Below are 13,630 nucleotides of genomic sequence, written 5' to 3'. Positions count from 1 at the left end.
AGGAAAAATATGACAAGTGCGTTAGGGGGTAACCTTCTAAGCAAGCACAGAGGAAAAAGAAACCAATTCAGGCTAGAGAGATTTCTAATGATTTCACAGGGGAACGAGATGACATTGGCTCTAGCATTTAAAGGATCATAAAAAATTCATTGTGCGGGTGAGGAAGAAAAGTATACTAAGTGTAGGAAACAAGGAACGAAACATAGGAGGGAAAAGCGAAGGGTTTTAGGAAAGAGTGAGTCGTCCAGGGAGTATGAATAGTGCTGCACTTGAGGGGATCTGTGAGAGGTCAGGCTGGAAGGGAAGGATGTGGGCGAGATTGCAAGGCCTTGAATGCCATGCATAGTCTCAGACTTTCTTCTATCGTGGCACACGTAGAAAATAGCCATGTTTGTACAGCATACTGGAGTAAGTGGATAAGACTGCTTTTGGCTGAAGGCCATAGCCAGAGCTCCTCAAAGGCCAAGAAGATCAAAATCTCAGAACATCTATAATTTATTTGTGGCATGCCTGGATCCCATGGCACATAGTCAGGAAAGGTATGGGGAGCATCTCTGCTCTAAGCAAGGGGAACTAGGAAGGCTTTCTTAACAGGGATATTACAACACCATAACTTCTTCCTAAATGGCCAACATTCCAAACCATAAGTGCATATGTCATGGCTGAATTCCAGAAAGTGGTGAGTGTTTGGAGAAAAGAAATCATTATACATCGTACTTCAGTTTGGCCTTTTATTTGCAAAGCTAATTGTTTAAATAAGGGTGCCTGACTTAATAATATATCTTAATACATAGAATACCATTTCTGTCCATTTATATCATATCTGAATGATCTAAATCAACACATCAGCCTTCCAGAATAGGTTACAGAAATAAACTTGGTAATTGTTTTTCTTAACTGCAAACCTTTGCCCAAGTTCAATTCATTAGCTATAACATATATTCTCAATTTTTTTGACCAGTTTCTTTGGGGAAACTTTAAATACATACACAAAACTGAAATTTATAAAGGAAAAAGCCTCGTAATCAGCCCAAAATAGTAAGTTTCCTTTTTAACTATTTAACTCTTGTGTCTGGCTAGGCTTTTCAAAGATTTTTTAGAATTCCTAGGAATATTCAGTCATTTTACCCTTCCTTTATGTCAGGCTCCACTGGCATCTTAAGGAAGGCCTGACATACATAAATCTAATGAGTAAAAAATGGAAAATAGAGCTGGATCCTCATATTAATGAAGATAATGAAAACTAAATTAAAATATTTTACTGCAGAAAGATAAAAATATATATGACAATCTTTTTCCTCTCTCTTTGTCTATGTCTCTCTCTCTTGCTCGCTCGCTCTCTTTCTCTTATTTTAAGGGAAGGAAGTTAAATTCCTACTTAGATGAAGCTGTCTTTCGTTGGTTTATCTCAGAGGTCAAAGATAATTTTAAATGTATTTGAACTGCTAAAAAAGAGTTAATATGACTTGTCGGATTATTTAAACAAGTATACTAATATGTACTTGAGAAAAATACAAAGACATATATGTGTGTGTATATACAACTGTGCATGTATAAATGTTTATAATAGTGCTGTGTTGGAGGCAGCTCCCACTGACTCAAGAAAGCAGAGAGAACGTATCTCTTTCCAATCCCTAGTCTATCAAGTTGGTAGTTTGATATTGGCCATGGTGGAATATTTATACCACAGAAATCAACAAACACTACAAATTGGGTCTTTTCCTCCCCAGAAAGCCAATTATTAAACATTTACCAGCACACATTCAGTATACATGTATATGTATATGTTTATGCATGAAACACATACATATATACATGTATGTACATATTTATACATATACATACATACACATACACACACATATATGCACACACACATATACGTAGGAATATATATATATGTTTTGAAGAAGGGCAAGAACAAATGAGAGGATAGGAGACTTTTATTAGCAGTAGAAATAACATAATCTGATACACATTTGGTAAAAATGAAGAACAAATGGATAGACCAGAGATCGGAGGCAGTCAAACCAGTTGGCACTATTTTCATTGTTATATTACAGGTGATGAAAACTGAACCATGGTAGTAGCAGTAGGGGATGAGGGAAGGAATACACCAAGCTGGAAGTGATTTTAGAATCAATAAGACTTGACAACTTATTTAATGTGAAGAGTGAAGGAGGAAGAGAAGTAAGAAGAAAGTAAAAAAAAAAAAATCTAAGAGATAGCTGGCTTGGGAAGGGAGATAAAAAATATCAGTTTGGATGTAATTAATGACTGAATGTCGGGGTATTTTGATACCTAGTATAGACCACACAGTTGTGTGAATCTATTCTCAACACTATATCAGTTAAAACCAACACCTACGTCTTGAAGATCTCAAATAGTAGTTGATTCCTCAGGTGAGAGTCTGAAGAAACAATTGAGTTTTTCCTGTATTAGGGTTTTGTCAGATGAATGAAGCAAAAGGTCAGAGATCCAAGCAAGTTTGAGGAATTGGCATGCGCTTTTCTTTTTCTTCTTCTTTTTAATTGATGGACCATGAAATCCCAGTGGAAGGAATTAAAGACATGAAAAGCTGACATATTTGGGACTGAAGTTCCCAGTACAGTTTAAGAGTGATGATGGTGTGAGTATTGGACAAATTGAAAGGAGGGTGGACTAGTCAGAGAGCAAGATGTCTGAATTAGTGATTTTGAAGGTGGAGCAGTTATGAATGATGATGATCTAAAGTAGACTGTGGATTTAGTGGGTAAAGAGAAAGGAAGAGACATTATAGATGGGGACATGGTAGAGCTGAGAGGCCCTGGTGTTGGATGGTTTGTCCACATAGCTCTAATGTGGCCTAGGATAACAATTTAAAGGAAACCTATAAGCCAAGGGCCCAAGTCATCAGGGTTTGAAGGGACGAAAACCAGAGGCTAGTAGGTGACCAGTAGGAGGGAGAAATGGTGTCATAGTTGAATGGCGTGATCCTTAAAAGCATAAGGTCATGGCTTCATTTTCACAAGCAGAAGAGGAATACTCCAGGGTATCAGGTTACCAAGATTAAGAGATGGCTAGAACCACTAATTTCCCAGCATGCATAATTCCAAAGCCATCCTGAAGATGTCTTTGATTTTGTAGGTGGCTTATGTTTTTATGGTCTCTTCTGCTTTTTAGGATACCGATTCTGGTTCTACTGCCTTAACCCAGCCATAAAATTAACCCCTTCTCTGAGTTTCACTTAGTAAACTTTATTTACCCTAGGATTTGAGAGCATAGTAGACTTCCTTGAAATTTTGGGGTTTGTTTAGAGTGATAGAGAACACATTCGCAATGAAGCAGGACAAACATTGCAAATTAAATCATAGTCATTGCTATAATATTTTACCACTGCCACTGCCCTTGAAATGTCCCCTAGCTAACCCAACAATGAGTTTGAGTTTCATGCCTCCTCATCTTACTTGGTCTCAGCCTCTTTGTATCTAATCAGTTCCTCTCTCTCTATTCAGTCTAAGAATGGGATATTACTTTAATTATTTAGATCAATTTATCAAATTCTTAATTTCCAAAATAGGAGGTAGTAGCTTTTGCCCTGATTGATTCTTCCCTAAGGAGAATTCTGGTGTCAAATGTCCCAATAGTAATATTTTGTTCTATACCGTCGCACCTATTTGCTACCTCTTACCACCCTTCCATCTTAGTCAGGTTTATTTCAGGGCTGACAGGGGGCAATCCTCCAGTGCAGGCAGTCCGTGTTCTCTGGTTATGCCAAGAACTAGAGAGAGAAACCAAAGTGCACTGGGAAGGTCGCAAAGCCTTTATACGCCTATCAGCTACAAATGGCATTTTTTTCTGCCCAGATTACTATAATTTTTACTACTGCCATTGAGTAAAACCAAGCCATCTACAATGGGTACAGCTTAATTGACCAGAGGTCAGTACCTGAGCCAAATGAAAGGCAAGCATGAATGGACTGGACAGATGAAGGCCAGTCTCCCAGGTGTGATGTGCACTAACTGATGTGTGTAATGCTGGCGCTACATGTTGAATGGTATTAGGCATGCTGTCCTAATCAGATTTTTTTCTTCAGGCAATCAGATACTAAGATCAATCAAGAGAAAGTGGATGTTCCAAAATGGTTTTAATTTAATTTTGGCAATATCTATCCACACTGATCACCTTCTTTTATATTCCCAACCTAAATCCTCCATCTTCCTGCTACATCATTTTTTTTTCTGTTTACTTAAAGGGTATATATTACTATAGGCTTTCATTATTCAAAAGAGGATAACAAGGTCTAGGTGTATAAATTCGGTGTATAATCCAATGGTCAGATCTATCAAAGTGATCCTCTGTTTTAACTCAGTTACCCTGCATTTGCTACATAGACAACTTGAAGATGCCTCCTCTGAAAATGCAAAGTCGAGATCTGTATCCAACACCTTCTGAGCCATCTCAAATCCACTTCACCCTCCTTTGTTTCAGCCACCGAAGAGGCAACCAGTTCCACAGGCCTTTGGCAAGCTTCAGGAGGTGCAACTCTCAGGGCTTCCCTTCAGATCCACGCAAAGTACCTCTCACTTCATGGCCTGGGGCTTCCCCATCACTGTGAAGTTAGATGTATATGGGAGCAAGCACAGTCTGAAATGTAAGGGAGTTTCCCCCAGGAGTCTGCTTTGACTAATGGGAATGAGAGTTAATGCTTCACCCATCACCTTACAGGAGTACAGTTCTGAGATCTCTAATAGGCCCATGGATGAAGGACTAATTGCCCCCAAATCTGTCAACTTGATAACACAATCTAATAATGTCTTTTTCTGCTTCCCTGTTTTCTTCTCTCCACTTCTCTCTTACTCCCTGAGACCTACATGCAAAACTTTATCTCAGGCTCTGCTTTGCGAGAAACACATCTATTGCAAGGCAAAACACTACACCCACAACTATTTCTTTTTTAGGATAATAATTGTGTCTTCCCTAATATTAAAATTTCACGTGTATGGCGTTCTCCTCAATGAAAGGATGTCTGGTGGTACGCTGACAGGTCCTCACAACCCAGTACTGCTGCTGACAACCTAGCCCTCAAAATACGAGTCACTAATTAACAGCCCATTAAAAGTTGAATAATTCAGAGACAACATGAATAAATCGGATCTTCCTTCTTGCATGGTATGATGTGTATATTTTTTGTTGAATCAAAGAACACGTTATTTTATATATAAAACTATAATTGGTTATATGGAGAGACATTACAGAAGTACTTTCATTTTCACTTTAAAGTTTTTAAATAATTCTAGAGTATATGAACATGCAACGTATTACTCTCCATATTTGCCCGATATTTTTTTTCCATTCCTTTATTTTCAATACTGTTACATCATTTTTAGAGTATGACTTTCAAAAGCAGGTGGATTTGGGCTTTTTGTCATCCAATGTAATAACCTCTATTTTTTTAAACTTACTGATATATTTGAATTTATTTCTTCCATTATCTTTTAAATTTTTTCAACTCATAAATTCAACACAAGGCAGGAACAATTAAAGAAAAAGAATGGTAAATTTCCTTTACTCGTACTGTTTTCCTCAGTGAGTTTTGAAGTTATCAACTACATTTTTATTTTTGTGGTTACTCTTAAGTATCTGTGTTTTTAAAACTAAATTTTCTTACAATGTCTGAAGTTATTCTATCCTTCTGAACAAATGAAAGGTCTACAAATGTTTTAACTATTCTTTTAATATTCTTCCTAGTGCAATATTGTCAAAGTATGGTTTTACCTTTTTTAAGCATATGTACACAAACAGCGATAATGTAAGTGACAATTTTTAATCAAATCTACTAACTTATAAAAAACTGAGTTCTATGTTTATAGTTGTATCTTTACGTCCATGCATTTTCTTTGGGTTCACTTTCATTTTGTTGAAGTAGCAGTTCTTTCACTGAGAGCCTGTGGATGATAAATTTCTTTACTCCTATATGATAGAAATTGCCATCGTTTCAACCTTATCCTTGAGTGAGAGTTTATCTGGACATAAAATGTCTTATTGATAGTCATTTATCCTACAATATTGAATGCATTATCCCAGTTTCCAGCGATATCTATGGTTGCCAATAAGAAATCCTCTGCTAGACCAATAACTATACCAGACCAATCGTTATTCTTTTTATAGTAATCTGTCTTTTCACTCTAGAAGCTTTAAATTTCTTTTTCTCTTTATTCTTAATGTTCTACAGTTTCATTATGCTATATTTCAGTGTAGATTTATTTATGTTTACCCTCTACCTTAGAGTATGTTTCTATTTTTTTTTAATTCAGCATTTATCTCTTTATTTACTGTTTCTGTATAATTCTCCGTGATTTCTTCCTCCAGAATGCCAATGAAGGAGTGGCTGAGAGCCTCCAATATGGGCTCATTACTGCTTATTAAGGTTTTTATTTGTCTCCATATGTTTCTTTGTGGCTGAATTACTCATGTACTAATTCATAATTCTATCTCTGTATTCAGCCCAGGGTTTACTTCATTTACTGAATATTTTATTTAACAATTATGTTTTATATTTCTAAGATTCTTAACTGGTTCTCTTAACTACCTATTTTTAACATATTTCTTTCTGTTCTATTTGCATGCATGTATGTCCTTCTGTGTAAAAATTTAAATATCCCCTTAGGTCCTCAAGTTTCATAAAACCAATTTCATTTTTAGAAAATTTATATTCCAACCATTGATTTCATTGGATGTCTTTCTTAGCACGTATTTTGGAATTCTGTTGTGCAGGCATGTTTCTAAGTTGAGAGTCTTAGGATTTTGTTTTTGTTGGTTTTTAACTATCTCTCTTCCTCCTCCATGCTCCCTTCCTTAGTAGTAGTTTTGTAATTGACTTCGTTAGGTGCCAATGACCCTGCTCAAAAGCTAACAGGTCAGGAAGCTTGCACAGGAATGGTTTTTGGAAAGATTGCAGATCCAGCCACCCAACCAAAGGGAATCTTGGTTCATAGGACTACATCAATAGATAGAAGCTTCCTTAAAACATAGCTTCTAGCAGAGGTTTCAACCTCCTTTCACATCTGCAAAAACCCTGTCTTTCAAAATGCAGTTAGTCCTCATTATCCTTGCAGGAGCTGAACCTCCAGCTCCAACCCAGTTCTGGCTCAGCAAACTCATGGCTTTAGCCCTGCTCACCACATCTAAATAACTTCCATTTTATGAGGATTTATTTTTATGCTTATTTTGTTTCTTAATCTGGCTATGTCTTTTTTTATTTTCTCAATATATGTGTTTGGCATAGAAGGGATTACTTGAACATGAACTTATTGAGCCATTTTGACAAAAGTTTTTTATTATTTTATATTCAAGAACAAAAAGAACATGTATTTTTTTTTTAAGTAACATTCTTTTTAAGTCTTAGTTCTTTTTTTAAACTGGGAACTCATTTTAAATTGTAAACAATAAATTGGTAATTTAAAAATTTAATGTGTTTTTCTTCTGTTAAAGTTTTTATCTCTGGAGGCATTTTTAAAATGTTGGTGGCAGTGTGGTTTTATAGTAATTTTGGTTTGGGACTATTAAGTTATAAATATATTCCATTTTCAAAAAAAAAACAAACATCTAACATAAAATAAAACACTGTCCTGGCAATATACTCTGTGTGGACTAAATACTAGGCTGAACATAGTAAGTGTAAAGTTAATGACTGGTTTGGGGAGCCGCAAACAAATATGCCAAGATTCTCCTTTTACACTATAGGATAGGAAATTTGAAATCTGTCTGTCTATAAATCTTTTAGCCAAATAATTTTAAAAGCAGTCATTCCACTGGCAAACACTCCATTAAAAAAATAAAATAAAAAAAAAAGAGCATTCAAAAGTAATGTGAAAGCCTTTATTTACCCTAATATTTCATCTCAAACATATTTAAAATTTTACTTTTCTTTTTATTTTGCTTACCTCCACACTTGTACAACATGCTAAAACAAACAAATGAACTCTAAATCTAACAGCAGAATTTATGAAAACAATGACTTCTGTTTTCTTTTTCATGAATTTTTTATTCTTCCCCAGGATTACTGCTTTCTTTACTATGGCTGGCTATATACTCTCCTTCTTCCTGTTCTGGAATCTTGCTAAAGAAGATTCAGTACTACTTTGCCCAGATCCACTAAACTTTAACGTAGGCTGTAGATAAATAACTAGAGTATCAGTAATAGACAAATCTGCAGTCATGAAGCGATCCTCTAGGTTCTTTTCACTGCCGAAGAAATGAATTTCAACTCAGTGAATATGAAAAAATTTGTTTATTTAAAGTACATTACAAGGTAGAAGATAGGTCAAGCCTAAAACCAGCTGGCCAAGTAGAAATGAGGTTACGTACCCCTAAGGAGGGAGTATGGATTACAGCCAAGGAAGATGGTGAGCTGTAATGTTGGGGGAGGGAGAGGTCTGCAGTATATTTGAGGGCCGTGATGGGGTGGTCTTAGACACTCCTAGGTGATTGACAAGTGAGGTCACCTTGATTGACACGTGGCTGCTATATAACTTTACCTAGTGTGCATGTGCTTACCCAGAATTCAGTCTGTTATAATTAGATTCATGAACTTCCAGGCATAGTCATGATATTATAATGATGTTTTAATGAGGCTGAAGTTATGGGCAGTACTTTCTGTGCATGTGTTTGTAGCTGGTTTAGGCCAGCAGCTTTTAAGGCCTTTGTTCTCTAGGATTTGGGGTAATTTACAACCCTAAAAGAGAGATATTTCTGGGAGAAGTTTCTATGGTTACAGAGCTGACCCTCTATTCCTTTGTTCCCCTGTCGTTCGTGTCTGACTAGCTACCTAAAATACCCACATATACAATTGAATTTATCATTATATAGTTGTACACAGACATATGCACAGCTTCTACTTATTTGCTACAGGAGAAAATCAACTTTCTGTATATAGCATTAAAGAACTCACACATTTGTCTTGAGACTGTGTCTACAGCTTCATCTTAAATTCCTCCATTCCTGGATCCATTAGTCACATAGAGTCTGTATCTACAGCTTCATCTTAAATTCCTCCATTCCTGAATCCATTAGTCACATAGATTTAGAATTCCCCATGGTCCATGATCTCTCACATCTCCATGCCTTTGCGTATACTGTTCCCTCAAACTTCCTTGACGTACATCATTCTTGATGTAATGTCTGTACCTTTCATTTCGCCTTTTCTGAGATGCTTCCTTGAATTCCTAGTGGACCTGGACATACCCCCATGGTCCATGATCTCTCACATCTCCATGCCTTTGCGTATACTGTTCCCTCAAACTTCCTTGACGTACATCATTCTTGATGTAATGCCTGTACCTTTCATTTCGCCTTTTCTGAGATCCTTCCTCGAATTCCTAGTGGACCTGGACATACCTAACTTCTGAGCTTAGCTCACCGTATTATCATCTCTCTATAATAGTCTGTTCTTCTCCTGAATTGTAAGCCCCCTTGGTAGATCCAGAATCTGGTTCATAGAAGGTAGCTAAAATATTTATTAAATGAATAGATCAGTGAAAAGGCATTTTTGTGAAAAGGCCAGGGTTGATCAGTAAGGGCTAGGTTTATTCATTCATTCATTCATTCATTCATTCATTCATAGCTGGGCACTTACTGCACTTCTAATATGTGTGAAATGTTGGACCACGTTTATCAAGGATATAAAATACCTCTCCTTTTGGTACAGAGCTTTCGTTCTGTTCAGGGTGGTAACACGTCCAAATAAACAGTTCAAGGCAAGTCTTCAAATCATTCTCACTGTCCCAAGTCCTCTTCACAAAGGAATTTTCCATTTTTACTATGTGGACACTTTGGATGTTCTAGCTAGAGTTTCTTTTATTTGACCTAAAATTAAATTTAAGTAGTTCTGATGGGATTGTGGTACCGTTTCTCTGGTTCCTGTCCATTGTTCACCAAGAGCCCATGGGTATAGTGGGGAGCTATCGCAATACCCAGGAGATGCTACATAACACTGAAAAAACATTTTTTGATTGTGCCTAAATAGCAATGAGCAATGGACTCCTCAGCCATTTTTCTGCCACCTCAGGAGTTGTCTTTAAATCTGAAGAGCAATTTCTGTTTTGTACTTTTTTCCCCTTTAGATTAATGAAATCCTAAGGACCTGAGCTCTGATGAATTACCTATGGAATTTCCTTTTAATTGATTTTTTTCATCAAATTTAAGACACTATATCTCACTTCCTCCTTGATTTTTTACCTAGAAATATTTTTATCTTTTTTTATAGTTTAAGTAATAGATAATAGATATAGTTTATTAAGTAATAGGCCTGCACCCTGGCCATATGGAGCTTGGGTTGGCAAAAGACACTTTCTGGTGGTTTAATGCAAATTGCAAAAGGACATTCACTAGGGAGATAAATTACAAAGATGGTTCCTCCCAGATGATGAATTACACAAAGGCATCCACTCTGGGCAGAGGAGTTGCAAAAAAGAGACACCACTTACAGAAGATCACAAAAAGGCAGCTGTTGCAACCCCACTGGCTACAACTTGGTGAGCAAACATGTGCTCTGTAAAAAACCTCACTAGCCCTCTAGGCTTTGTGCTTGTCACAGGTTGAGTTTCTGGGGAGCCAGCTCTGAGTTGGAGTTGAATGTGCTGGTGGTTTATTAGAGAGTGCTCTTGGAGCAACACCTGTGGAAGGGTAGGGAAGAGGAAGGGAGGGAGCAGAATAAGACTGGACAAGAGGGAGAAGCTGAGCTGTGATGCAGTCTCCAGAGAAACCTCAGGGGACCTTGCTGGGAGTTTCAAAGCTGCAAAAACCATTAAAAGGTGTCCCAAACTGGGGCAAGGGGATTGGGCCTTTAAGCCCCCATGTTGAGTAGTCTATGGATGTAGGTAGCTCCCTGCGAGATTCTCTTTAGCAGAGGCCATCTTAGAAGGAAGCTGACAGCCAAGGGCACTTGCCTGCTGACAGCACTCCCGGCAAATGGGCGAGTAAGTCTTTCATTCCAGGAGAAGTCTCTGGGCAGCATGCTGCAGTTTCCACTGCAGATCTGCACAACTCTCTTCCTCCTTTTTAGCTCTGAATGGCCTTCTAGCACTACCTGTCAATGCTCTTTACATTAGCATGCTCCTTACCCTGCAGAGCCACGACTGGCTCTGCATATCTATCAGTATCATACCATCAGAACTGATTCCTCTCAGATCCTGAGGAGAATAGAAGGAAGTGAGGAAAACCCAGATGCCATCATATTATTCTGCTCTTGTATCTGTTCTTTAGATGGTACAGCCCAGGTGTCAAGGATTTGTGAAAGTTACAATTTTTCCTTGCATAATATGAATTGAAGATGCATGGAATAAAAGGTGGTTACGCTCCACCTCTCATTGCCACTATTAGCAACAACCAGGCTCTATCTTTGATCACTGAACCATAGTTAACATAGAATCACATTCTGGATATAAGTCAGCCTTCCTCAGAAGAGGCAAGTTGATTATCATAACTCGCTAAAACAAGAATTGGACATGGAGTCTCTTAAGAGGGTCTTCGGGTTCTAAATGGTTGTGGTCGTTAAGAATTTACATCGAGAGGGTAAATGTCAAGAAAGAAAAGCTGGCTCTCATCTGCTACCTCTTGAGTAACTGAAAGGAGTTCTGGGATCTTCCTTCACCTATCTCTGCTCTTAGCTAATCATAGACCATATTTGTAAAATGTAGGTTGAAGAGAAATGCACAGAAGGGAAACTGCTATGTACAATTTCCGTTGATGAAGCAAGCTATCTTAAAACTAAAAATGTAGCAAATACTCACTGAGTTCCTACTATGTGCCAAGCTTTGTGCTCCTTCTAGAGATAAGTAGTAAATTAAAATGATTAGACGTGGTTTCTATTTTCAGGGAGCTTATAGTCTCATGAAAAGATCTAGTGTGTGCCTAATGGATAGATAATTGCAGCTCTCATAGATGCCTGCACAGGAACTGCATGGTGCTCGAGAGCATATCAGAGAGGAATACAGCCAGGTATAGGAATCTAGGGAATGTTTCCTTAAAAAGTAGATAGTTAAATTGAAATCTGAAGACTGATTAAGAGAACTCAACGAAGGATGGAGGTCAGAGGAACAGTATAGGTAAGAGTAGACGATGAACTAAAAGCCAGTGTGGTTAATAAGTACAGTGGGAAATAACATGGGTTTCTGTTACATGCCACCAGAAAATAATTTGAATACATGGTGAAAGAGCTAGGATAAACAGTTTTTATAAAAGATAAACTGGTTGGGACCAAGTAGAATTTTTGTCTCAAAAACTTGTAATATACCCAGAGACTGTGTTGTAGTTAATCAATGTGTTGGAGTTCTAAAAATCAAAAGGGTACATACGGTTGGGGAAAAAATTACTACCAAAATATGGCAATATCTTGTGCAAGCCAAAGTAATGGAGGAGCCAAAACAAAGCTAAACTGCCGGAGTTTGAGACCTGGCTTGCTACACACTAGCTTTGTGATTCTGAGGAAACTACTCTACCTCATTATGCTTTGGTATACTTAAAAATGGATATAAAATCTAAAAAATGAGTATAAAAATAGTACCTGCCTCATGGAGTTGTTGTGTGGAATAAACAAATTAATATGTGTACAGCTCTCAGAATAGGGCTTGTGCAGAATAAACAGTCAATATGTGTCAGCTACTATTTTGGTATTATATTATTATTATTAATATGGATAAGCAGAAGAAGCAATTGACAGAAAGGAGACTGGCCGAGCATAAAGAGTCAAATGTGATTAGGAACAAAGTCACGAGGTTACTGATTAGAGAGGGAAAGAGAGGAGTTGTGTTTATTCCAGATGCCTCTCCACTTCCCATAGGGCCAGACACACTTTATAAGATGTTTATATTCTTAAAATAGCCACCTACCTTTTTTTTTTTTTTTTTTTTAACTTAAGCCCCTTTGATTGAATTTCTGTTCCTTGTAATCAAACAAGCTTGGACAAAAGCACGGCCTTTGCAGAGCACAGTTCAGGCCAAACAAGAGGCACTTCCCTGATCAACATCATTAACTGCTCCCGAGGCATCTTGTTTATATGTACGCTCTCTGTCAAAATACATCTTGCTTCTGGAAAAACAACTCAGAAGCAAATGCCTCTTGATAGCAGACGCCAGCGTCATCTCAATTGTATGGACCATATATTATGCTGACCAGGAATCTTTGGCGCAGTGATGTGTAGGTCAAGAGGGAATTCACTTCATTTCCACCTTCGAAGAGCAGGTAAATCACTTCCTTTGTTGGGACAAGGCATCCAGGATTCCTATGTGAATCCAAAGTGTTTCTAACACTCTCTTCGCTAAGTTCTATTCATAGAAAACCTTGGCCTGGCTCCAGGTCTGTGTCACATTGTTTGTGTGGAATGAGGATGTGCTCTGCTTTTTCAGAATAACAAGCCCATGTTTTCGAGTCATTAAGGGAAAAACTTTTCCCACAGCATAAAAAGTGGAGTTCACTTCGTCGCACCCAAGGTGTGTCATTCCAAAAGACACAATAAAATATGCCCATAGAAGAAATCCAAAAGCCACACACATTCCAGCTCCCTTAGCAGGCAGTAATCAACGTGTCTGAGAAGATTTGCCCCAGTGGACTCGCACGCAGTGTTCCCCAGGATACCGACTCCCTCTCAATA

This window comes from Rousettus aegyptiacus, unplaced genomic scaffold (genome assembly GCF_014176215.1).
Source record: "Rousettus aegyptiacus isolate mRouAeg1 unplaced genomic scaffold, mRouAeg1.p scaffold_m13_p_8, whole genome shotgun sequence".
Taxonomy (NCBI): Eukaryota; Metazoa; Chordata; class Mammalia; order Chiroptera; family Pteropodidae; genus Rousettus; species Rousettus aegyptiacus.
This window is presented reverse-complemented; position numbering follows the sequence as displayed.